We start from the raw sequence: 26,470 nt of genomic DNA, 5'->3' as shown, positions 1-26,470 counted from the left end.
TCAATTTCTCCAAAAATTCGGCCAACCCCGCAAATACAGTAAAACATTGGGTGATTCGCCATTCGGACGAATTTAGTCACCCAGGCATACTAAATTCTCTCTCTTTTGAAGTCAACTGAGCTATATCCATCAGGGGTTTGTTACTGCTACACTTTTGATCCTGTTGTTCAGCAACAACATATGCAATACACCGAGCAATATCGACTCGGATGCCCCAACTATAAGTGACAGTTACAGGGTGTTAGAGATGTAAACTACGATTAATCGACGGATGGGTGAATTCACTGTCAATCAAGGTATCAGCCAAGGTGCAAATGCAGGTGGAATTATCCATGCAAGACGCTCTGCTGGGCTGACTAGTCCAGACTGTCTTCCTGGGCAGTCTTTCATTTCCCATCCTGGTCAATTTCAGGGGGGGGGGGTCTTTCCCCCGCACTATCATCACCCCCACTCCACATTCTCCCGCTCATTCACCAGCCCCGGATCCTATTCCAATGGCGGCGAATGGCCGTCTCGAGACCGGCGAGTTGAAGGGCTACACACTGCGCGTTTGCCCGCGTGCAACGCCTTTTTCACGTCGTCCTTCAAGCCCAGCCATCTGGTCACTGCAATTGGTGAAAGCAGTTTTCACGAAATGGTTATCAAATTCTATGCGAGAAACTCGTCCTGAAGGCGGCTTGAAGCGTGATTACATGTGTATTTGTATTTTAGTGTCTCGACACTATGGAGGCGGCTTCAACCTTGTGTCTATGTGCTAAAGCTAGGCTGGCAAAAGCACATGTAGCAGCTTTCACAATATTATGCTGGCTGGAGGCTAGTGTGACCTGACCCTGTTGCTTATCAGGAAAGGGGGACTGCATGCATCTTACAAGCCTCGCCACCCCCATTGTATGCACCCTTTAGGAGGCACTGGTTCAGTCCTGCAAGCACAGCTTTGGGAACCCAAAACATGAAAGCAGCTCTCTTTGCGTGCAGACCAACCGAGCACGTGGGGGGGGGGTCATGACTGAGTTCCTACCTATTTGTTTAGGGCTTGGACATTACGAAATAGGAATCTAAAGTCAATATCATAAGCTTGATAAGCGCGTTTGCCTTCTGCTAGTTCTGTGATAAGATTCATTTTGTTTGATAGGTTGTGTCAAAATAACAAGTCAAGAATTTAAATATCCTCCTTTAATACTTGGGTTTGCTGACGGTTGGCTCTACATTCTTTTAATTTGACTTTTCGCCATAACAAGAGTTAATTTTGATATCATAACACACACGTTTTCTAGCATGTTCTTCATGCTGTGGGTGAGAATATCTGTGTTCTAGTTACGTGATATGTTTCCGCGCCTATTGGGTTGACGAACACGTTTTAAATATTTGATACTAGTGGTATGACGAGCGCCAGGGGACCACTCCGGTGGTGATAGTGCACGGTACAAATATCCTTTAACATTAACATTAACATTAACAGGACGACAGAGCTATTGCCTTTTGTTATCATGCATCATGTGTCTGCATTTTATGTCTTCAATCTTGAATGGATAGTTCCTATTGAACAACTTGAGCATTGCTCCCATTGCTTTGTTTGTGTTTCCTTCTGGTAGGTGTAATGTCAAAGTAGTAATAATAATAATAATAATAATAATAATACTAATACTAATTATAATAATAGCCCAATCCCTTCAGGTTTTCTTTATAATCACAGTTCATGCGTATATGAAAAATCCACATTACGAATTGCAGTGGAGATTATTTGCATATTTGTACAAGATTTTGAATACTCGATTTGATTTTACCATTTGTTTGATGGACAGGGCTACCCCTTAGCACATGCCTCCCTGTTTGAAGCTTAATGGTGTTATAAAGTTAACATAATCTAGGAGTATTACTATTTTACGGGCGCTTTACTTGCCAAGCAAATTCAATGTTGTGGCAGTGAGCAAAGGGACAAGGGGAGGATTCATGGAAATGGGGGCAGAAACCCTGCAAGCGCTGCGCGCCGAGAAGGACACTGAGAGAGCCTGCGTGCAAAGAAAAATGTGCGCCACATGTATTCATGGAACTGACAGTGTAAAGTAACCGTATTCGCAAGTCGTGCCTGGAATGCCCCTGATATGCCCACACACAAAGCATAAACAGCCAGAACAGCGAATACACGCACCCTTCAAACAGTGCGCGGGGTCCCCGTAAGCAGGCCTGAAACTCATGGACCCTATGTGTGGTCCCCTGTAGCTGTATCTGTCAACTGACAACATGTGTAAAAAAATATCATAACTCAGCAATAACTCTGGAAATGTGCGTGCGAACACACGTAAAACGTTCCTGCACCCCGCTACACTGCTTACGCGCACCCCAAGTTACATTGGAACCCCGATTGAGTACACAAACCTGGAAATCCGACATGCAAGCCCACCTGCGTGCTGAAATTCCTACGCACAAGTGTACTTATGCCTGCCTTCAGGTGGCAGATCGTATGAAGGACTTGCATGGCCATTTCCCGGACGAGAGGTTGCACGATCGAATCCATGAATACATCTCATGCTGCGTAATAGTAGGCGTGCGAGGGACTGCCTGCAGGCCGTCCCTCGGAACGCCCACTTTTTCTTGGAAAATCCCATGCTCTGCTTAGAATCTCGCGCAAGGCCCTTTGACGGCTCATAAAGAAAGACGTGCCAAGCCAACGAGAACTCCACGCAAGTCCACGGAAAGTACCACACATTCGGTTCCATGAATTGCCAAAGGCAGATTTGCGCGCAGTTGCGTACGCAAGTACCCTCTTTTCAATGCAAAACATTCCATGAACCGGCCCCCAGAGTACACAGGGGCACCTGCCCCCACACTGCTTGGGCAACGGGGCAGGAGTGTCTTTTTGCCCCCGTTATGATCGGTCTGTTTTTATAACCCTTTAAATAGTTTCATTGCAGCTCCATGAAACTATTCAAACACTTACAAACACAAACAAAACCTTGGATTGAGCGCTGGGCGGCAGGGCGTTTGCCCCTCTCCGGCTGGGTGCAGGTAGGCTGAAGTGCTAGCAAGCATCTTGCAAATTTAGCAAGTGCTGCTCACTTCAAAGTGGGAAGGACACCTAAATATCGCCTCAGGCTTGATTGTGGGGAGAGTGGACATGCCATGCTCATTGTTCTTTTTGCAATTTTTTACTTTTTTTCTCTTTAAATTATTTATTTTTCTAGCTTTGACATTTTCCATCTCACTTTATTTCCATTCTTACTTTCCTGGCTTTATTTTTCTTTCTGAATCATTTTTCAAGCCATCTCACCTGTCAATTCCCGCCTTTTTCTTTGCCTCTTTCATCTGCCTCCCTCCCTCGCTCTCTCTCTTAAGCTGTAAATTAGCACCTCTGTCTCCCAGGTTACATGTCCTTGGCTGTTTTAAACCAGATACCCCTGATTTAAATGTCAATATGTTAGATCAACATGTTAATGCACCTGCCGTGGAGCGATGTGCGCAACCAGTAGGTCCAGCTGCCTAACAGGCGGGTATTGAAGGAAAGAGGGCGTAAGTAGGAAAGACATGGAGAGAAGGAGGAAGGGAGAGAAAGGCAGTGAGTGTGCTGGAGATAGAAATTTGGAGATTGTAGGAGGGATGGCGTGGTGGGAAAGGGAGAGAGAGCGAGAGTTGTTAACTGGACTTGGGAAGGGGTGAGCAAAGAAGAAAGAATGGTGGATGCGTCATTGCAGTGCAAATGTTACAGGCTGTCTTTGCTGGTGCCTTCAGGTCCCACCTCCTCATCACCTAGTTGCATTTGTGTTCCAGTTTCCTCTACATCCGCACCCTGCTGTGAAAGAGTGATTAATAGCTTTTCAATGGACATTTAGTGTTTCAGCTCCTCGCTGGCTGCTGGTCCAAGATAATCTGCAGTTATTAACCCCCTTGACTCCCATATAACTGAAACTGTTTTTTCCAGCTGTAAACAAGAGGGCCTCAAAGCATACTTTTGGAATGGGCACTCACCTGCCCTGACAGTTTTTCATTCAGCTCTGCAGTTTCCTACTGCTTTGTATTCACTTCCCCTAAACCTCCAGCCATTACTCCCCATAGTTGTTGGTTTTACTCCGATTTATGCAGGTAAAACTGATTGATTTGAAATTGTCACCCTGATATACTGCACCCTTTGGATATGAACACCATTATGAATGAGTGTATCAGATAGCAACTGTACACATGAAACCATATTTGCATAGAATCATTAATGCAATTGCTTGTTACAGTCTATTGAACGACAGGCAAAGCATCTTGCTGTGCTCCTTCAGAGCCCTTACAACGGAATCCCATGTTTCAACCAACACTTTTAAGATGTTTACGACGTATTGGTGCACGTCGTGCTAACCTTTGCAGAATTAGGGTTAAGGGTTTTAAAAAAACCTTCCCCCTACTGAAAATCAAATGTCGGCACCCACGAAGGTGAGCTCGCAATAGACAAACATTCAGAAAGTATTCAGGGAGCAACTACTTGACTAAACTGCATTTACAACATTCTCCAGCAGAGGTCAGGATCACACAAAATATATCTCGCGCGTGGCCCGCAAACCAAGTTATACGAATTCGATTATATGTCCATTATATATAGTTTACAATTTACTGTTGATCCAGACGTCCTTTGCAAATACGCAATAACGTATTAAATTGAATATCGTTCATTCCTTTCACTATTCTGTCTCGGTCTAATCGCATGTAGATAGAAATAAGATGTTCCCAAATAGTTTAACAGAATTCTTCTGTGGCCTTGGGCCAACGTTACTCACACTCGAGGCTCAGCCTGTTAATTGCTTTGCTGCTGGGAAGTTAAAACGGGATATGAAAATGCGACACGTGTCTGAGGCAAAGTGGCAGCGCTTAATTGAGTGTCGCGCTAAAACTGCTGTCTGAACACACTTCTTCTAGGCCATAGCAAACACCATTCCAAAGGGTCTACCTTGCGGCAGAAACAGCGAAAGCGCCGTCTACCTCTGAAGTTAAGTATCTAGCACGTTCTGCAGTAAACATAAATATGACGACGCTAAACCAGGCTCTGCAACCTTTGAATCTCTGTGCTTTGGACTACAACCCCCATCATTCCACAGCAACAACGAAGCAAAACACACAGAGCCTCTCACAACAGCACATTGTGGCTGCCAACCGGAAAAACGCACTACGCGGAGCGAACGGTGTAAACCGAACTGAAGCTGCCAACAACACATCACAGCCCCTTTGCTCTTTCTACTAACTTACACCCCCTTACCCTCTTGCCTTACAGATCCAGTAGAGAGCCCTGGCACCACGTAGGGGGCAACAGTGTGCGGTATAAGAAGCTTTAACATAACATAATATCATCCTCAACCGTCGCGTCTACTGGGTCATATCATGGCAGCGTAGTCTCAAACATCTTGATAGCCACACGCTGCCGAAACCTGCGTTAAACATTCAATGAATTAATTAATGTTTAAGTTACTATACAGAGCGCTCTTTGGCTTTGGAAGAGGCACATTGGTGCAGACAGATTACTCAAATAAAGACATTGTTACAATCTGGATAAAGATGGAATGCATTCCAAACAAACAGAAACGTATCAACAGAATAAGGCCATCGAGGAACACAGAAAAAAGACCAGTCCGAACATGGTGGGAGTGGGTCCAAGTCCTGCAGTGGTTTGGGGCAGCAGTGGAGATCACCTGCCTGTGAGAGGGAGCTCAACTATCCTATGATATGATAGTTTATTTATATAGCGCCTATACACAATGTGTTTCAAAGTGCCTCAAGGCAAGGGAGGGAATAAGGGAAAATACAATGACATTCTTACAGGCCATGAACAGTAAGGATGTGAAATTAACTATCGTGCTCGGCCTGACGACATTTCAGATGGTGCAAGAGCCAAGACATAGATAAGGAAGGGAGGGGGAGAGGGGGAAAGAAATGGAAACATTTTGTTGTGTCGAAAAATCCCAGCGGGGGGCTAAGGCTGGGTGAGTGCGAACATGGTGGGAGTGGGTCCAAGTCCTGCAGTGGTTTGGGGCAGCAGTGGAGATCACCTACGTGTGAGGTGGAAGCCATCTATCCTATCTCCTCGTGCAGAAACACCCCATCTGGGTGTAAGGGTGGGTGAGCAGGAGTGTAAGGTGCTGCCATCATATGATGTGGCATTTAGAACGCGCCTGAACACAGGAGTTTCCAGGCGCAATGATGGTAGACAGACGGTCCAGGGCACAGGATCTTTGCGCCCAGGAGGGTGGGGACGTTAAGGTCAGAATGGTGGGAGACACGCTGATAATGGAAGCGATGCCTCTGCTGGGAATTGAGATCTCTGAAATGAAAGATGGCAAACGTACAATGAGCGAAATCCAAATAAATGAAGAATAAAAAGACAGATGTGAAGGCCCAATGAACCAGAAGGATTCGTCCCGAACACTAGAGACATTACATTTTCTGTTTCTCTCGGTCTGCCCGACTTCTTAAAAAAGGTTTTCTCAAAACTGATAAAATCATCTGTCAGGGAGGGTGGACCCCCACAGGGTTGTGGACATATTTGTTTTGGGAGAGAGTAGTAGGATGGCAACGTTGGGGGTGGACAAAGTGAAGAGCACGATGCAGTGGCCAATGCCATACACTCTCTCATCGCAGTGCAGCTGGTTGACAAAAGGTTGCATCGGCTTTACACACTCTCCCATAAGCCCTGGCAGAGAGGCTATGCTCTTCTGAGCAAGACCTAAAAACAACACTGGTGGCAAATGGCAGGTAAGAGGAGACAAGCCCCCTCAAAGGACTTACCTGGCCTCGCATAAGGGTTGTGCAGTTCACAATATTTTCCCAGGAGTAAGTCAGGCTTGTTAGTCAAATGACTCATCATCTACAATTGTTTAAATTAAAAGTGAGTTACAAGAACAAAATTGAAAGCTGTACATGTGAATCCAAATTGTATATTTTACACATACATTAAAAATGTCTCTCCATAAGTGGACAGTTAACGGGGTGCATCAGGGAACACCTAGGGTGCATGCAATGTAAATGAAGTGAACAGCCGTACAGTCATTAGTTGGTGGTCTTAACAAAATTGCTGTTTCACAAGACTGTTTCCAGGAGTAAATTCTACTCTTGGAAAAGGTAGTAGCTTACTCCTAAATACGTTATCCTAAATTGACATAAGGATATAACAACTTATTCCCAAGGATTTCTGGCATTTCTATTGGTGTACATTTTACAGTTTATACTTTTTGGGTATCTAGTCAAGTCATCTAAACCCATTCTACCTAATGCCTCACCATCCAATTATATTCAACGAAAAACACTACCATCAAATTACCTTTTCATTGACTATAATTCGATGTTATAATCGAAGCTGGGGTTAGGGTTAGATTAAGGGTGACATTAGGGTTAGGGTTGGGGCTAGGGTTAGATTAAGGGTGACATTATGGTTAGGGTTGGGGCTAGGGTTACAAACAAACATTAACACGTTACAAGGAGCTGGGCAGTGCCGACATTTCAGCACTGGACATAAAGTTACAAAACATTAATTGAAATGCTGTCTTTTACATGTAAACGTGCATTTCCATTGAAACCAGTCCATTTATATTTTAGATGGACTGGTTTCGATGGAAAGGCACTTTTACATCTAAAAGACAGCCTGTCGATGCTGTGGTAAACAATGCTTTTTTTAGATGGTGTGGCATTTCGATGCTTTTTTTAGATGGTGTGGCATTTCGATGCTTTTTTTAGATGGTGTGGCATTTCGATGCTTTTTTTTTTAGATGAAAGGACTAGGAACCTACTTTTTGTTGCAATATTCTATTATATTCTATTTGTTTTGTCTCAAATGAAGCAAGTTACCCCAGAGCAAGGTTTTCTTGCAAATCATGTGCCCTTTACGCAAGTTTTCCAACAGTAGTCCTTTACACCAGATTTTCTCGCGAAGACTGCTTTCAAGTGTAAATTACACTCACATGTAGGAGAAAATGAACCCTGCTGTAGTTTACACCAAAGCAACATTCTGTTCAATCACCCAATACATTTTACAGTGCATTTGTTACACTCATCTACATGCCTTACATTAAATTGTATCTGTTTAAGTGGTGAACACTTTGCATGAAAGAGCATCAACAGATCCCATTGTCACAGCCTGTGCGTAGGGAGTTGAGATATTTATTGACAGCAAACCTTTATTAAAGAAAAGGTAGCACAGGGAACACTATTTCTGAGTAGACACATCTGCAAACCCTACAAATGTATAGGTTAACCTGCACATGCACAGACCGCGAAAAGTACATGTAATTACTATATGTACTTGATCACCGTACACCTTGGTGTATAAACTATAAAATGCACACGTCTCATACTAACATGCGCGTTTGCACACACACCTACACACAGACCTGCTCACACACACACACACTTCTTAAAATTGATTGTAAATGACAATGCCAGTTGTACATTATGACCAAGGAGGCATGCATAGTTTACACATGTGTGCTTTTGAGAATCAAGCGTCCTTGACAAGTTAGACGTGGTTTCTACTGGATCCATTTGCCGTTTACATGTTTTTGGTCATGCACTGCTGTGCTTTGGAGGAGGGTTCTGTGAGTCCACCTGTCTCTTGGAACTGTTTATTGATATCTAATTGTTTCCACTGGCTTAATCTTTTCTTTTTACCAAAGCAGAAGAAGCTCTCTTCTTGTATTGGTTGGACACCTGTCCAAAGTTCAAAAATCCACATGCTTCAACAGCACCCTGATTAAACCACTTGAAATTGGGGAGCTGTAATTTTTACAATTCTGCAATCCTTTCCTGAATCCCAACAGACTTTCACATCAGTAAGTATTAGACAGCCGAGGAAATACGTTGCTCAAAAGCAACTACAACTCCTATCAAGGCTGACATACAAGCTATATGGAACAAGTGGTAGGAATACTTCTTCTGCACTGCACTAACTATTCCATTGCAATATTCTGGGATAATTACAGACAAAGTAACTCCGTTGAACTCGGTGTAAGTGGGTTCCATGTCTTATTAGCAAAAATTGTTCTAACGAAAACATTTTTACCGACACTTATATACCGAAAAAATACCGATTATTTTAAAAAACTAAATTCTTTGGGGGGATCCCTCCCAACCCCCTGTTTTACAATGATTATAATCCTGCTCCCCACCCTTTTTAATCCCTTACACCACAGCCCATATATATATATTTAAGACAAATTCTGTATTTGTTCAGTATTTAAGTTTAGGTACAAAATGTTATTCGTTATTTTATTTTCGGTAACATCACTGGATGCCGTCTAAGTGGCTTACAACACACGTAAATGAGCTCCAGGCAAATAGCCCTGCCTTGGCTGAATTCATTCAGACACAGAGTCCCATTTTGCTTTTGTGCGTGATATTTATTTATTTATTTATTTCTCTATTTATTTATTTATTTATTTATTTATGCCATGGAAGCATACCAAGGAACACTATGTACACAGCCTGGTTGCACCTTATTTTAATCTTGGTTTTACACTGACTTTCAAAAAAATGCAGCTGTGCGCAGAGTCCAATATTTTGGAGTTAGGCCTAATAAGTGTTCTAAAAACATTGATGGAGGCACTTTGGTTTAATATGGAGTGCGCTGCATGCACCTAAAACAGGTTTATGCAAAGACTTGTGACATTTTATGTACTAATACTGTGCCCGAGCTAGGTTCACGCTCTAAAAATATATAACACTAATAATAATATCAAAAATAATAAGTAGGTCAAATGTCCAAATGGAACTAAAGAAGCAAGTGGGAAATCCAAGTACTCATTTGTTTAAAGGCAGCAGGTGCTTTGGGCGTACACAGGTAGCCAGTGAAACCAAAGTTATTTTAAGATGAAGGGGAAATGGAAGCATGTTTTGTCTGTGTGGTGAACATGCTTGTTGTTTTCCTGCTTTACCCTTCAGTAGCAGGCCCTAAAGACTCCCATGTCTGCCTTCACACACATAAGGACTACTCTTCTCTTTGGAATGTACACTTTCACCCATCGTGCCAGCTTCTGGCAGCTGTACACAGGTGCCACAGTTGGAATGGGGAAAGTGCCGTTTGCCAGAAAAAAACAAACAAAGCAAAGTCTTATTTTTATAGCGGTCTCTTTGAGTTGCCCTCTGGACCTCTTTTAGTTGCCCGGGTCATGCCCTAAAGTCATGCACCTGCAGCGGTGGCCACTGCGCATCAAAAGAGGCCATGTGCACCAGGCACCCGTGCATGTTAGTGAACTACATTAAAAAAACACTAAAAACCTAGAGTTCTAAGTACTGGCTAACCTTCTCTAATCCAAACCCTTTGAAACTACTGAATACATCGTTAGTTGAAAACACTTTATACGTACCTCCAAAAACTTTAAGAAATGGAGAAATGTGCTAATTATTGTTCCCAAAGCATCCATAACTTGTCCACCGCCAAGCACTGATCCCGACGGCCAGCAGGGCAGCACAGCGACATGCACATATCACAGGGTATGAAGGATAGGAGCAGCTAAGGAAAGGAGAACAGTGGTCACCCAGGCTGTGTGCGTATGCTGGACACATGGGGCGTCATTGAGTGGCACAGGGCATGGCCCAGGTGATCCCTGGGCATGGCTGCAGGACATGTCTAGTGAGCACATTGGATGTCCTTCAGATGTCAGGGCATGGCCGGTGGCCATTGGGCGATGTCCTTAACAAGGTGTTCACTGGGCATAGAAGCAGGCCATGCCCAGTGGGCACTGCGGGCATGTGAATGTCAATCAATAGGAAAATATGATTGACACATTGTTAACTAGAGTTATGGTTAACCGTCTGTGATAAAAAACATTCCCCGAAAAATCTTTAGTTGAAGGGATCTTAGGGTTGCAGCATAAACACAGACAAACACTGAAATTCACCAATTCTGGTTGACAAAGCAACCAACACTCAGCCACCACCATGCACCGCTTCTACCGCCACCCATCACTCTAGAGATGCCATGTACCTTCCCGCAGTTGCTTTTATATTTTATACCACGCATATCCCAGAAGGTAGCCTAGCAGCAAGCTGCATGTGGGCGCAGATGGAATTATAAGTGAGTAGAAGAGCAGTCCACCTAAGCCTATTGACTCAGACAATTACTTAAACAAACCCGTTTTTAATTGCTTCCTGAATATAGTCAGAGAATTAGGTCGCCATAGCTGTGGAGGAAGTGAGTTCCATGCACGAGGGCCCATGGAAGAGAAACGTTTGTCACCCCACATGGTGGTTCTGGGAGGGGGGATTGCTAACAGGCCCTTTCCCATGGATCGCAGTGAGCGGGTTGGCTGATGACTTACAGTTTTTGATGCCAGATAGACTGGGGCAAGACCATGAACACATTTAAAAATGAGACACAGAATCTTAAACTGTATTCGCTGCTGCACGGGGAGCCGTTGAAGACCTTTCTGGTACTCTGAAATCAGTGTTTTTCGTGATAGTGAGAGAATCAGTCATACTGCTGGTTTTTGTATGACCTGAAGCTGCTGAAGCTGCTATTTAGGTATGCCAGCCAGCAGAGCATTGCAATAATCCAGTTTGGTGTTCGTAAGCGCTCCTACCACCATTGGGCGGTCTTCCTCAGAGATAAGCGGGAGTGCGGGTTTCAGGAGTTTCATCTGTTAATAACAGGCCTTAATAATTTGCTTGACCTGTAGGTTACAACTCATACTGGACTGCCAAATACAGCCCAGATTTTTTACTGTCTGCGTATATTCAGCAGCCATTCTAAACAAAGTTGGGCAGGATACCAAGTCCAGCATATTGATCAATTTCTTTTTAAAATACAAAATCGAATCAATAGACAGCCTTCATGTCAAGTTGTCCCTGTGTCACAAGTGAACGTGTGAGCTATCCTCCCAAGACTTGCATAAATAGCACAGCAAATTCATCTGCTAAAAACACTCAGCACTGGAACTTGCTTAGTAGCAATTCAGGAGAAGCACAACATCTCATATGTTAGCAATGCAATTGGTTCCACTAGACACCATTTAAAATAGTAAGCTGCCATATTTAACAGTGCATCCTGCATTCAGCTGAAACCCCTGAGGATGAGGACAGCCATGCTGGGAGGTCTAAGCTGGCTCTATGTCCGCTACAAACTAAACACTATTCTGGCATTTTGTTTTTGAGACATTGGAATCCATATAATACATGAATTACGGCCACCCATTTGTAGGTCTCATTTTGTACTATGTAATGGGAAGAATAAGTATAAGGCATGGCACGGAGACTCCTATTATACACTCTTTTATTCTTGTTTACGTTAAAGCAGCAAGACAGTAGCAGTGTACAGAAAGCTAAACTAATGTTCCCATAATCCTTAGTCTATGCTCCTTCCCTCTCCTCCTCCAGTCACTGCCCAATTTGCTCCATAATGACCTCTGACGCCAAGCCACTCTCCTCTTTCCTGCTGATGACACCAGCACCATTGCTGGCGATCACCTGTGAATGAGCCAACAAGGACGAGGGACCGGAGCACCAATGATGCCCATGTCCATGTGTCTAGAAGAACGCCTGACCGTCTGGTTCTCAGAGACTAAGAGAGCGAGAGACATAAGACATCAGGCACCGAGAGAGTTTTGGGAGGGATAATACTCGTCCCTCTGCCATTAATAGAATCACAACTGTCTGTTGAACCCTAGGACTAATCGGTTTACCAAGGCATGGCATGGAGGCTCCTGTTATGAAGATTCAAAGCCTACCAAGACAGCCACTGAAGCGTACCCAATAGGTTTGCAATAAAAAGTGTTGAAGGTTCATCCTTTGGCCCAATCAGCAGCCATGAGACTATGCGATAATCATGCCCCTGCCCAAAAGGTTTTAGAGGCCATGGGGCCCCTGACTGAGTGAGCCCCAGACAACTCACTATTAATCACAGCTTTCCCTATGACCCCTTTCACTTTTCTTGTGAAAGTGGGGAGACTACTGGAGCAAACACCCTTCAGAAAGAGAGAAACAAAGGTATCGAAAAGGTTTCCAATGAAACCTTTTCCATGGAAACCTGTCCATCAAAAATATATGCATCGAATGCATATTTGTCTTGGGTAAAGGGATCATTTTTGTTGTGGTGGGTTTGTAAGGGTAAAAAAAAAAATGCATTCGATGCAAATATTTTCGATGGGTAGGTTTCGATGCAAAATACTTTCGTTGGAAAGTTTTAGTTGGAAAGATCATAAACCAGAGACAAAGCCCCAGAGGATGTTCCCAAACCAAGCGTTGCCTGTTCAGAACACTTTAGGCGCTGTACAACACATAACTGTGGATCGTTTGGAAATGCAGGACAATCAATGCCTTTGGGTGCAGTGTTTGTGTGGTGATACAAATAAAGGGACACGCCAGAAGCTGCAAATACTTGACCGTTAAGATCTAGGAGGGACAGCTGCCACCCGCGGAAACGCAACCAAACTCGTTAGTGTAACCAGCTTCATCGAGACCTGTTTTAGTGACAACCGGCCGTTTACCGGCCATTTTAAAAAAAGACTCAGAACCAAAGGTGCGAGCAACGCAGCGCTGGAGGTGTTGTCGGACAAACTAGCTTTAACAATCTGGAAATTGAAGGATTTCCCCCTAATGGAAATCCACCCACCCACCAAATCATGATTGGTGGAAATGGCACAATTATAAAGAGGCAGATTCATCTCGTCCTGCCAGAAGGATCTCTATTGCTACCACAGAGGCTCATAGTCCCCTCAATAACACCAGCGTACCCAGCCTGACCATGATGATTTATAGGATCGCAGGATGCTAGGGGTGCACACCTATGTGACAGAAATGCCATATGGTGCCCAACAGTCTCAAGATTGATCAGGTGACCAGACATAGATAGGTTTCCAGAACAGGTGGATGGACCTCACCATTGGGACTCTATAGGATGTCGTGAAGCAACAGGAGTAGCTGAGTGCCATCTATCAGCCGGTGTAGCGCTTCCAGCTACCATGCCTGCGAGGGGAACAATGGGGCCACCGGAATCACCTTGGCACTCTGAGACAGACCCTTGGAATCAGGGTAAAGGGGGAAAAGGGTACATGATGCCCTCGACCAACGTCTGAAGAAAAGTCTCTTTTACCAAGCTGAAAAACCCCAGAAGTTGCGTGTTGAGGTTGGATGCAAATAGACCGATCCAAAATGGACGCATAACATGTTTAAGCTGAGGAACTCTCTTGGCAACGATTGCTAGTCCGCTGGAGGCAGCCAGTGCTGAGGCACCAATCTGCAATCACATTGGGCACCCCTGGGATGAGGATTGCCTGCACCTTCAACAGACAGAGTTCCCAAAAATCCATTGCTAGATGTGTAAGTTCATTGGATCTCGTGCCTCCCAGCGTGTTGATGTAATGAACGACCGACAGACTGTCCAACCGAAGCATGATGATACAGCGCCATTTGCCTTTTGCTAAGCTTTGAACTGCGAAGGAACCTGCAAGCATCTCTAAACAATTGATGTACTTGCTTGACTTCTCGTATGACCACCGACCACCAGTGGAAACTCCACTGCTGCAAGCTCCCTTATCCTCTGAGGCTGGCATGGGATTCTAGGACGAGATTTGGGGCAGTAGCGAAAAGGGCCCTGCCATTCCAGGTTTCTATGTGTTGGAGCCCAGGGCTGGACTGCCCAACCGGTACACCGGGACATCCCCCGGTAGGCCTCTGGCCCATGGGGCCTCTTTGGAGCGCACACACATTGCCCTGCAGGTCAGCAGGGCAGGCTGCAGCAGCCGGCTGGGCCGGGATCAATGTGGAATGGAAGATAAGCAAGCAGACACTTGATTAAACAAAGAGATACGAAGGAACTTTTCATTTGAACTGTGTGTTCAATCCAAAATGTGCCTTCTATAACATTCCTAGTGTATGCAGCTCGATTCCAGGTGCTGGAAAATCGAGTGAGGTAGGTACTGGTTTCTCTTCTGAGTTGCAACGTGAAATCGTATATTTTTGGACAATGGGCACCCCTTCACATGAATGATCGCCAGGCAATTTCTCAAGGTCTTGCTCTGAAGAAAGCAACTTTCCTCAGGGCGAAGGCATCAACAATATATTTTTACCTTACCTGGGGCTTTTATTTGGCATTTATCCTTCCTGAAGCCTTTGACTTAAGAGTTGTTACCTCAAGGGTTGAACGTACATTTAACCAGAGTCTCGCCAAAATAAGCAATTATTGACAATGCCAACAGGTTGGGCTTTTGTGTAGGCATGGGAAAGGCATTTACCTGGGCATCTAAAAGCATTGCCTGTCAAAAGCCTAATACTTATATACGCAAGCTGAAACTGTTGGCTTTACCAATGCTTGTTTTTAACAGGACTTCACTGGAGGACACACATAGTGCTTATAAATCGAGTGGCTAAAGGCAGACCTGGGTAAGACCTTATTATTTCACCAGTAGTGGGTTTACATATCTAATTAAGTCATTAACTCTCAGAAGACTGCATTGAAAAAACACTAGCAGGGACTTCAAATGCAAAGTTTAATGGTAAGGCTTGATTAAAGCACGCTCGAAGAGTTCCTGTGAGGAGATATTTTGGGCTGGGAGGGGCAGAAACTGTGTTGGAAAGGCCATAAAGATTAGCATGGCCATGGGCAGTCAATGGGTGGGCACATAACCAAACAATACCTACAGGCTGCAAGTTCCTCCCCATATACCATGTCTCTCTATCTGTACTCTTACGCAATAGTTTCGGCTTATAGGTGGTGCAAGTACACTGGGTGTTTCCCTTCTGGTCCAAAAGCTGAATGTGCTGACTTTGTGTGGGATACGGATGTTACCATGTATGATCATGATCTGTGTCTGTATCGGAGAGCAAGGGCTGCCGTGTTTAGAACCTGATATGACCATTGTCACAGGGTGATTACAACAAATCATTTGTGGCACAAGTATGTATTATTTATATATGGAGCGGGGTAGGAAAAGCTCCTTCAGGGCTATGGAGAAACTCCCTGAAACATTAAGGGGCCGAGGGCCTATAGTGACAGTATCCGGATGGAGAAATCTGGTGTAAGAGTCTAATCTAAGTGGACCTAATGTCATAGTCAAGTATCCAATGCCCTATTTTAAGAAATAAGGGAGGCTCATTTTCTAAGTCCCAATAATTGCACAGATGGGGCCCCCTACATTTACGCTTGATGCGCAAACAGGTCCCCTCTGTGCACTTTAGTCATTTGCAATACAAAGGGCAAAACAAAGTTGTAAATGTGTGAGTAATCGACTGTGCACCTTTGTTTTTGCACGTCACAGTGCAAATAAGCACTGCCTGGTATTTATGCATGGCAGGCAGCATCTAAAATGGATTCAAAAGGAATCTGCCTGCTTTTTGCGGGTTTAAAAACCATTCAGATTGTATGGGAATCTACATCATTTACACCAGCCTGAATATGTCATGCCTGCGTAAATGCTGTGGCATATGGATGGCGGACAGAATGGGGAGACGGAATCCGATATTAGGTTCCATGACCCCTTTCTGCCATATGCATGAAAGAAAATCAGGCATGACATCAAATGGATGTGTACAATTTTACACGTACATTGTAGGCATGCACTGTATGCTACAGACTGCACAACATGAGTCCAAAGTTGCCTGGCCCTTAATGTTTTCTTCAGTGCACTCACTATCTCAGGGGTTTAAAGCACCCAGGAGTGGAGTGGCCTATAGTGAACTCTGGAGATTTCCTGGTAGGCCTGTGCACCCTGGGCCCCTTTTGTGTGGTATTTACACATTTTCCCATAAGAAGATATCTGGGCTTGCTGAAAATGTCCAATATGGGGCCTCTTTGAAAATTATTTCCAGGGCCTGTTTTCGTTCCCAGTCCACCCCTGTTGGAGTCACCAGTGCAACGGATTGCACGCTTCTGAAGAAAGTTGGACCCAGGTGGAATGATCTGTGCTTACTTGAAGCTTATGATTTTTTATCCTCTGCAGAGCTCTGTAATGAAGTGGGCCTGGAAATATTGCCTGAATTGATGCTGCTAGAAGTACCACAATTCTGGCGGGAAGTACACTTTTAAGGAGAACAGTCTATTATAAATCCTAGAAAGTTAAACCTCTGGACCGGCAGAGTTTCTGGCCTGTCCCAGTTCATAAAAAATCTAAGGCCGTCAGATGAAGATGCTTCCTGAGCAACTCCACAGAAGGGGCCATGATCATAATATCAGTCAACTATATTAACAGTCTGATCCATCTGATCTTTGAGTAACCTACCACTGCCACTGTCTGTAACAATTTTCCAGTGAGCTGTAGGCAAGCCAAAGGGCAAGGAGGTGAAATGAAACAGCTAGTGATGCTACCAGAAGCAACGAAACCTGTAGTAAGTGAAAACAATCGATTTAATAAAAGACTGATTTCGAAAGATTGCTTGGAGACCGCTCTAAATCGAACTGTCACGCCCTGTGAAAAACACGAATGCACACAGGGGTTATCAGGCACGGCCAGAAGAGTGAAGTTGCTACTGGACCAGGTAAGTGTTCTGTGCGTGTGTGTGTCTGTGTGAGAGTAATGTTTGTGGTGGGGAAGGGAGCGGGGCATTGGTGGGAGTGGGTAAATGTGACTGTATTCATGTTTGCGTGACTGTGGTCGTGTGTCTGTGGTGAGGATGGGCAGAGTAAGAAGACTTTGGGCGGTGAAGGAAGGCGGCTGGGGGAGCAAGGGGGTATTCGGGAGCTGAAAACCCCTGATTCTCAAGAATTCGACCAGCACAGGAGGGGGTTGGAGTCGGGAGCTCGTGGAAGTGTAATATTTCCACATATTGAAGGGTGTACACAAATGGCCAAAATACATTTTTCTTTTTTGTGTGCGGCCTTTAATATGTGGAAATATTAAATAAATCCAAGAAACCTCCCTTGTTCTGGAGCAATCAGAATAGTGATGTAAGTGTCCTTGAGATCCACGCGCACTACCCAGTGTCTGGGCATCAACTATTGCATCTACAATGCAATAGTCTCCATCTTGAATTGATGATAAAGGACACATTTGGGTCTCATCAGGAGTTGGGCACTCTCCTAGCAGTGAATCTGCTGGAATACCACTCATAAATACTACTGTTACCACCACTTGGTTCGGTATTATTAGCACCGGATCACAAGTGGTGGTGTCAGTGTAGGTCCCCATTTATTTTGAGTCCATAGCACTCAATTGGGCATTTTTGGCGCAATTACTGTAGCGGTAATTGCACTGTGGTAATTGCACTTAAAATGGGCAGAAAGTCAGCGCCTTTACCTCCACCTCAGAGCTGGTGGTGAATCCTCCAGCTTTCCCCCAAACGCGTGATTGAGTGGTGTGGTAATGTGGTGGTAACGCTATTACTGCCACATTTTTACCACACTGCCCAATTCCTGATGAGGCCCTTTGTGATTAAGAGGCAGGAGATTGAACACTGGCTGTAATGACCATTCCTTCTTCGGTACCAGAAAGATATTGCTGATAAAGTTGGCAGGGCTCTGGATCCAATCCTCTATTGCCCTCTTTTTCAAAAGTTGACCAATTTCCATGTCCACCGCTCCTTCTTGCTCCTAACCATATCTGAGAAGTGGAGGAAGAAAGACCTGCTGGGGTTCCTCTAGAAATTCTAGATGGTAACACCTGACCATATCCGGAACCTAGTAATCTTTTGATACCCTTAACCAATTTCTGAAGAATTATTGGATTCCTCCTCCCACCATAATGTGTACCTGTGGAACAGGAGAAGTACTTACAATTATAGGCCATTTGCCAAGCTTCTCGCCTGGAGCCTCCACCTCATTGACCCCTCTGGGGGAAGAACGTGCCTCTCCCTCTCATCTGTTGACAAAACCCCTAGGGTATATGAAAACCGTGTTCAATGAGTCTATAATTGCCCCATGCGATTGCCTGCTCTGCCTGGCTGAGAGACCCCTGGAATGGCCGGGCTGAGTGGAAACCGTAGGTTGAAGCAATTTCTGAAGGTACGTTTAAGCCTTGTCCTTGTCCATAGTGGTAAAAGTGGACACAAACGTTTCGATTTCTTTAACCAATCCATCGCCAAATAGAACCTCCTCAGCATCTCTATAAACAGCATATGATGATAGAATTAGGAGGGAAATACACTGCTCCTGAGGAACACATGTGATACCAGCTTCTTGCAACAACCAATGTGGAGGATCGACATCAATCCAGTAGCGCAATGAAGTAAGGGGTGGTTCCGTACTGTATTACAACTCAAGGACGTGATGTCGGAAGGTCTCTAAGAGGGAGTCAACACTCCTTTCAAGCTGGGCCCATCCAACAAAGTTCGAAATGAGATCTGAGCCCAAATCTGAGCCCAATTCATAAGAGGTGGTCATGAGGTGTGAGGACAACGAGGAGGCACACAACAACAATGTAGTCCGAAACAGTGTGGGCTCTCCAAAGGGATTCTCTCACCACATTAGACTAAAAATGGGGCCAGCCCAGTGATACGTAGGGAGAACAACATTCCCATAGCAGGGAAGGAAGAAGTGTAGAAAAAACTCTTAACTCTAGAGAAGCAAGGCATGGCTAGAAGGGTGGAATCCGCTGAATGGGTGTCACCATTGCAGGTTGCAAGAATACCTACCAGAAAGCTAAGGTTACGTGCAGACCACTGCCGCTTTAATAGCATTGTCTCCCTACTTTGCCACCCACTACCCAACATAGTTACAAACCAGGTATAAAAAGGCCATGTGTCAAAAAGAGGATTTCAAGGAATAGGCCATAGCATTGACCGAAAGAATGCTGAAAAGCGCTTGGTAAACATATGCAACAATACAAAAGGAAATGTTGCTCATTATGTAGGCAGTAAAAAAGTTTAAATCCTTCCTTTGGAGCACACAATTCAAAATGTGTTCTGTTCACAAGACACTCAAAGGTTTTCTAATGATGATATGTTTGGATTGGGCATCAGTAGGAATTAGAAAATGGGTCACGGTCCTCCAAGAGCACACCTTCCAGCTAGAATACATCCCAGGGGCAAAACAAAAATGCAGCCTGCGTTGCCCACCCGACCACCAACACAGACGAAGTGGACAAAGGTGAAGCGGATAAAGTATTCTCCATTGAGGAAAGGACAGTAACACTGTCAGAATTGAGCAAAGCCCTGGAGGAGGATAAGGTTCTAAAAGAAGCTAAGAAAATACTTAAAGAGGGGACTTGAAACACAATGTCACTGGAGGAACTAGAGATAGAAGGTCTATGGCCTAAGAGGGATGAATTGTATGTGGACGAAGACTGCATACAGAGAGGCGATAGAATCAGTCCACTTGCGTGGGGTGCGAAGCTGCATAGAAGGTCATCAAGGAATATGAATTCAGTGTGATTACTGGTGCCTCGGATATGATGCTCAAATGGAAAGGACTGTCAAAGAATGTTGCTTTTGTGAATACAGTGAGGACTGATGTATCAGACGACCCCCTCCCATGATCCAGGGCACTGTTTCCAAGGTACCGTAGGAAAATATAGGAATGGATCCAGTAGCTCGCAGGCATAGATTGCTAATGGACCATGTAGTGCATAGTTTTGACAGACATGTCGGCACATTGGGTATGAGTCACAGTCACTAAAGGGATTAGTACCAGAAATGTAATCAAATTTGTAGACAAGGTCTTCAAGAGAGAAGGCTTCCACAATGTGCTGTTAACCGATCATGGTGTTGAATTTGAATCTGAAGGAATAGGGAGGTATGGAACATTTCATTAGTGTCATTTATCAGCCCAGAACAAAGAGTATGATTGAGATTATTAAGAAGGTCATCAAGGCTAGCATTCTGCGGGCATTGTCGGCACAACACGACTGGGAGAACGCAGAGATCAATTTCTTAGTGGCTCACAGGTTCACCCCTCACTCTGCTACTGGTATTTGTCCATTTGAAATAATGACGGACAGGAAACCGAATGCCAACCTATGCCCATCCTGGCTACAAAGGACCACCCGACTGTGCACCTAACCCCAAAGGTATTGAGAACAAGGCAAAGGCCAGGCAAGCCTCCAATAAAACTACATATGACAGGAGGAAAGCAGTTACTACCAAGGTTGGCAGGGTCTAGAGTCAAGCTAGGATTACGCTGTCAAGTTCCCTGTGAGCTGGCATCTTCTTATGCTCATAAGCAAACAAGCTGGTGGAAGTACTACGCAGCTCAGCCCGTACCAGTGATGGGACACTATGGAATCTGGAATGAGTGACGATGTGAGGTAATAATCATGACAATGATAAGGGGATAAGTGATGCCACAGAAAAGACGGGTCGGGATTGGGATCAGTTCACCGTGGGACCTCGCCTAGTTCCAACCACAAACACCAAGAGAAAGAAAGAGCACAAGGAACCAGCCTACCTCAAGACAATGTGAGTTCATCTGGTGGAGACATTCCAGTTAGAAAAAGGTAGCTATGTGGCATTCTTTGCACATATTCTCGGGAGTATAGCTCAGGGGCAACGTGCTTGCCTTGGAAGCAAGAGGCACAAATCACCACAGGTTCGATCCCCGGGTCCGCACTTAGAAACCTCTGGGTATTAAGCACATTACAAATAACCTATCATATCATAATTCCAGAATCTCCAGGGGTTCCGCCCTAGGAGATTCCAGTGAGAGTTGGTCACTTGACCCTCCTGCGTTCATGGCGATGGAAGGGCGTATTTCCCCATTCTTGAATAAAAACCCATCTATTTGCACAATATCTGGCCAGCTCGGTTCTTGCAGATCAAACTGGGAAAGTCTTTGAGTTCAGACTAATGAGGACATTCTCTGGACTCAACCAGTTCCATGCCCAGCTTGAATATGCAGACCAGGGGCCAGATTAGCAAAGCTTTGCTCTTGTGCAAAGGAATGGAGAAAATTAAATTAGCACCAATTTTGCTGCTTACATAATACGGAATGGAAAAAACAGGCTTAGCCCCAATAGGTATTATCTAAAAATGTTTTCACCCTGGGCAAAATTGGAACAGACTGTTTTATATACCATGCTTGTTGTGAAACATGAAAAGAAATGTAGTAAACGACTTTTCTTTTATGGTATGCAGAAAATGTTCTGCAATGAACAGTCTGATTCATTTTAGTGCAAACGTTTTTAGATAATATGCATTGTAAAAAAACGTGTTTGCTCCATTTTGAATTATCAAAGCATTTGCTCACTTTTTAGCACCGTGCAAATCTTTGATAATTTTTTATAATTTTTATGTATTTATTTGTATTTGTAAAGTGCACTACAGCCCAAACGCATCGAGGTGCTGTTGCAGGAAGATATCTTAGTTACAGCAGTATGAGGGCGTGCTCGTGGATTACAAGGAGCATGTCCTACGCATAATAAAACAGAAGGCAGGTACATGGAGAAGTAGCGTGATTCATAACTTAAAACAGGAACAGGTTACATTACATGGGTGATGGGTTACAGAAGCCAGGAGGCTGGTTTATACAAGCAACCATGTTTTAATGGCTTTCCTGAGGGCTGTGTGTGAGTCAATGCATCTTAGGTGAGTTGGTAGCGAGTTCCATTGTGATGCCGCGATGAAAGGAAAGCTAGAACTTCCTACGTGGGACCTCAGGGTTTTATGAACAATGATCATGTTGGAATAGGCCTGTCCGAGTGAGATTTTGCAAATCTCTGGAAGAGATACCGGGGTGCAGTGTTGTTGAGACATGTGTGTGTAATGGCGAGGGTTTTGAAGGTGATGCATTCCTTAATGGGGAGCCAATGGACTAGTCTTCTGGTAGCGGAGATATGTTCCTTCTTTGAGATACTAGTGGCAGCCCGTAGGGCATTGTTCTGTATGGTTTTAAGTTTTTTGATGTTTTTTGCAGCAGTGCCTACTAGGAGGGTGCTGTAGTAGTCTAACCGGGAGCCAATTATCACCCTAGCAATGGTGAGGCAGTTCTGTTTGGACAAGAATGGCCTGGCTGCGTTGATCAGTTTTGAATGGTAGGCCGACGCAGATGCAAACGAGTTTATTTGTCTGCTCATGGTAAGATTAGAGTCTAGGACGACCGCCAAGGTTTTGACTGCCTGTGACAATAGACTAGGAGCATTGTCAATGGTAAAGGACTTGTAGTTTTCATCAAGTTTATTTAAGGTAGCCAGGGAACCAATGAGTAGCAGCTCCGTTTTTTCACCATTGAGGCACAACTAGTTTTGTGCCATCCACGTTTGAATTTTTGGCGAAGATGGAGTTTGGTTTTTCATTGTCAGCGTCATAGTCACTTGTGAGGGGGATGAGCACCTGCGTGTCATCCACATAGTTGGTATATGTTATGCCTAGCTCGTCCAGGTATTTAAATAAGGGCTTCATGAAGAGGTTGTAAAGGGTCGGAGAAATACAGGAGCGCTGCGGGACACCGCATTTGATAATATCTGGGTTGGCGCATGCTTGGTCCCAGAAAACCTTCATGATTCTGCCCTGGAGGAAGGTTGCAATCCATGCTGTGGCATTGGCGGAGAAGTTAGCAGTAGAGGACATGAGGTGGCAAAGGGTGCTGTGATCCACAAGATCAAATGCAGCAGATAGGTTGAGTAGTAGGAGGAGAGCTGGTTTGCCAGCATCCCTGAGATCATCAATTTGGTTTTTAAGATCTAGGAGAGCAGTTTCTGTCCCATGGCCTGGATGGAAGCCTGATTGCCTTAGGCCAAGGAGATGATTTGCTGCCAGGAAGTTTTGGACCTGCTGGTAACCTGCTTTATCTAAAAGTTGTAATTAAAAGGGAACTGTAGCAATAGGCCTGTAGTTCCCTGGGACACTCGGGTGTAGTGCGGGTTTCTTTAATAGCGGGTGTACCCAGGCTTCTTTGACACATGCAAGGACAAGACCAGATGTGGAGGAGGCATTTACTAAAGGCTGTCAGGAACGGGGCTAGGGTGGATGCACACTCTTTGATGATTAGTGCCGGACATGCGTCCCCCTTTACTGTTAGATAGTTTTATTGATTTGAGGAGGGCAATTAATTCTTTTTCATCAATTTCCTTGAAGGAAAAGGAGGGGGAGTCGTGGGTTGCTTCATAGTGGAAGTCAGCAATTTGTTGGCTTAGAGCCTGTTGATGGGCAATGATTTTGCTTTGAAGGAGGTTGAGTTTGTCAATCATGACAGATTGGATAGTGTTACACCATTCTGCATTTTTGGGGATGGAAGGCAGATCAGGCGCAGGTGATTCCAACTCCCTGAAAATAGCAAAGATTTATTTGGCGCCTGATGCTGCCTTGGTGGAGTAACCAGGCAGAGTGCACGATTCTCTTTTTAGCGCACATCTCGAGGAGATCTGCTGAGAACCAAGTATTTGTAAGATTGTTCTGCTTGGCTCTCTTGAGGGTCAGCGGTGCAATGGCTTCCACCGCTTCGGTGATGATGGCGTGGTAGGTGGAGGCAAGGATATTTGGGTCCTTGGAGAATGGTGCCTTGAGGGCAGGTGATTGAAGATAGGGAATGAGCCGTTCCTTGGTGAGCTGCCGGGAACTCCTGCATAGTGCTGGTGGAAGCAGTTTAACTGCAAGGGGTGGTATTTTGTCGATGTTCAGTGTGAGACAGATGGCATGGCGGTCCGACCATGGAATTCGAGAAATGGCAGTGGCAGTCGGGGTGCAGTTATGTTGTGCGACCCAGTCTAGGGTGCGACCTTTGATGTGAGTCGGCACTTTCACTGTTTGCTGGAATCCTAGGGATGTTAATGATTTGTTGAAGGATACTGCTTGGGCGTCTGAAAGGTTGTAGAGGCCCAGGTTGAAGTCTTCTAACAAGAGGACTTTGGAAGATTCCTTTAAGTTGCTGGATATGGCGTGCAGGCGGCATCTTGGAAGACCGTAGCTGGACCTGGCGGACGGTACACTAAGTGTATGGTGATTGTACAGTTTGCGGAAGGGTTGATTTTGAGGAGGACGTAGTCACTGTTAGAACCCAGGTCTCCTCCTGGCACTTTTCTGATGGAAATGGACTCCTTTGCAATAAGGGCTATCCCACCTCCTTTCTGGAGAGGGCGATCCTGCCTAAAAACGGTGTAGCCATGAGGGAGGGCCAGTGACGGGGCTGGTCCTGAGGCTTCATGAAGCCATAATTCGCTGATGAATAGCAGGTCCAGGCTGTGGCTCGTAATGAGGTAGTGAATGTCAAGGGCATGAGCAGGGAGTGAGCGGGCATGATAAGTGCACAACTGAGAGGGAGCAGAGGGGAGTTTTTAGGAGTGATGGTAGCAGTAGGCACAGTAACGGGCAAATTGGTATGGGCCTCTAACACCGATGCATCATGATAGGTAATACCGGGCACAACAGCAGGCTAATTGGTATGGGCCACTGGATTAGGTACAGCATGAGTGGTGGTCACAGGAACAGCATCAGGCAAATATGAACGTGCCCTTGGATTAGGTATAGCATGAATGGCAGTCACAGGCACAACAGCAGGCAGATATGAATGGGCCCCTGGATTAGATACAGCATAAGTGGTAGTCACAGGCACAACAGCAGGCAATGAAACATTGGTATGAGCTTCTAGACTGGATGGAACAGGCGAATAAATGTCAAGGAGCGCCCCTCCTGGATTGGCGGTGGTGCTGGTGAATCGAGTGGTGCATGCTGGGTCTTTTTCACGTGTTCCCATAGCATGCGTTCCCAAGGCTGCGGAGCGCTGCATTGTGTTCGAGTGTGTGGCCCAGGGGGATCTTTCAGTGGACGTGGTACGCAAACGCTGTGGCTCCCAACGCCTCCCATCATGGGATGTAGCAGCGTTGTTAGTGGGGATGAGGCTAGGAAATGATGGTTCCATGGGAGCAGTCACACAGACAGCCGTGGGGGATGGACCCCTGTTACCGTGGGGTGTAAGTGGCTGAAAGACCCAGTGGGCGAGCGGTGGGTAAAACAATCTTGAGCCTAACCGCTGGTTCCTAGTGAAGGTGGATGGGGCTGAGGTGGCGAGCGGTGCACAGAAGGTGCGGGCTCTAAGATGCCTGGCCCTCATGGATAGCATCGCTAGTACGGAGTAAGGGGCGGGTGGATTTTTAAGGTGAACCACATTAGGGGGAACATGCTTACCTTCCACTAGTCCTTTTTCTGCTGGACGTGCAGCATGCAGCATCTCCGAGCAGCAGAGAGCTGCAGAGAGCTTCAGAGGCCTTACCCTCTGGCCTTCCCCGCTCAGCTTCGCCTGCCGGCCTCCTCCCTCTCCCTTTAAGCCAGGAGGGGAGGGGCTGACAGGCAGGGGAGGCCAATCCTGACCCCGGGCAGCCAGCTGTAAGCTTCGCTGGCATTACTGTCATATTTGGGGTATCCTGGGCAACGGCAGCAGCCATCGTCTGTCTGCATGAAGCCGCGTGGAGCGCGGCATCCTCTATATACGAATGGGAACACTCCAGTGTCCCGAACTCCATGAAAACAGCTGATGTGGGCAACAGGTGACTAGAGCATCGCAGCGAAGCTGCAGAGAGCTTCAGAGGCCTTACCCTCCGGCCTTCCCCGCTCGGCTTCTAATAATGTGACCCAAGGCATAGTATGTGTTTATTGATGATAACTTTATGTTGATGGACCCAGGTAATTGGCCAGACTAAACAAATAAAGGAGCGCATCAGTA

The 26,470-nt window shown here is 45.3% G+C and overlaps 1 protein-coding gene across 2 annotated transcripts in view; it reads left to right on the top strand.

Annotated features, from left to right (window-relative positions):
• The window catches only part of IGSF5 (immunoglobulin superfamily member 5), a 544,054-nt gene that overhangs the window by 372,027 nt on the left and 145,557 nt on the right, over positions 1-26,470 (top strand). The window lies entirely within an intron of this gene.

Source organism: Ambystoma mexicanum, chromosome 7p (assembly GCF_040938575.1).
Source record: "Ambystoma mexicanum isolate Mex_15411 chromosome 7p, UKY_AmexF1_1, whole genome shotgun sequence".
NCBI lineage: Eukaryota > Metazoa > Chordata > Amphibia > Caudata > Ambystomatidae > Ambystoma > Ambystoma mexicanum.
The sequence above is the reverse complement of the archived record's forward strand: the minus strand, read 5'-3'. Positions and strand labels throughout refer to the sequence as shown.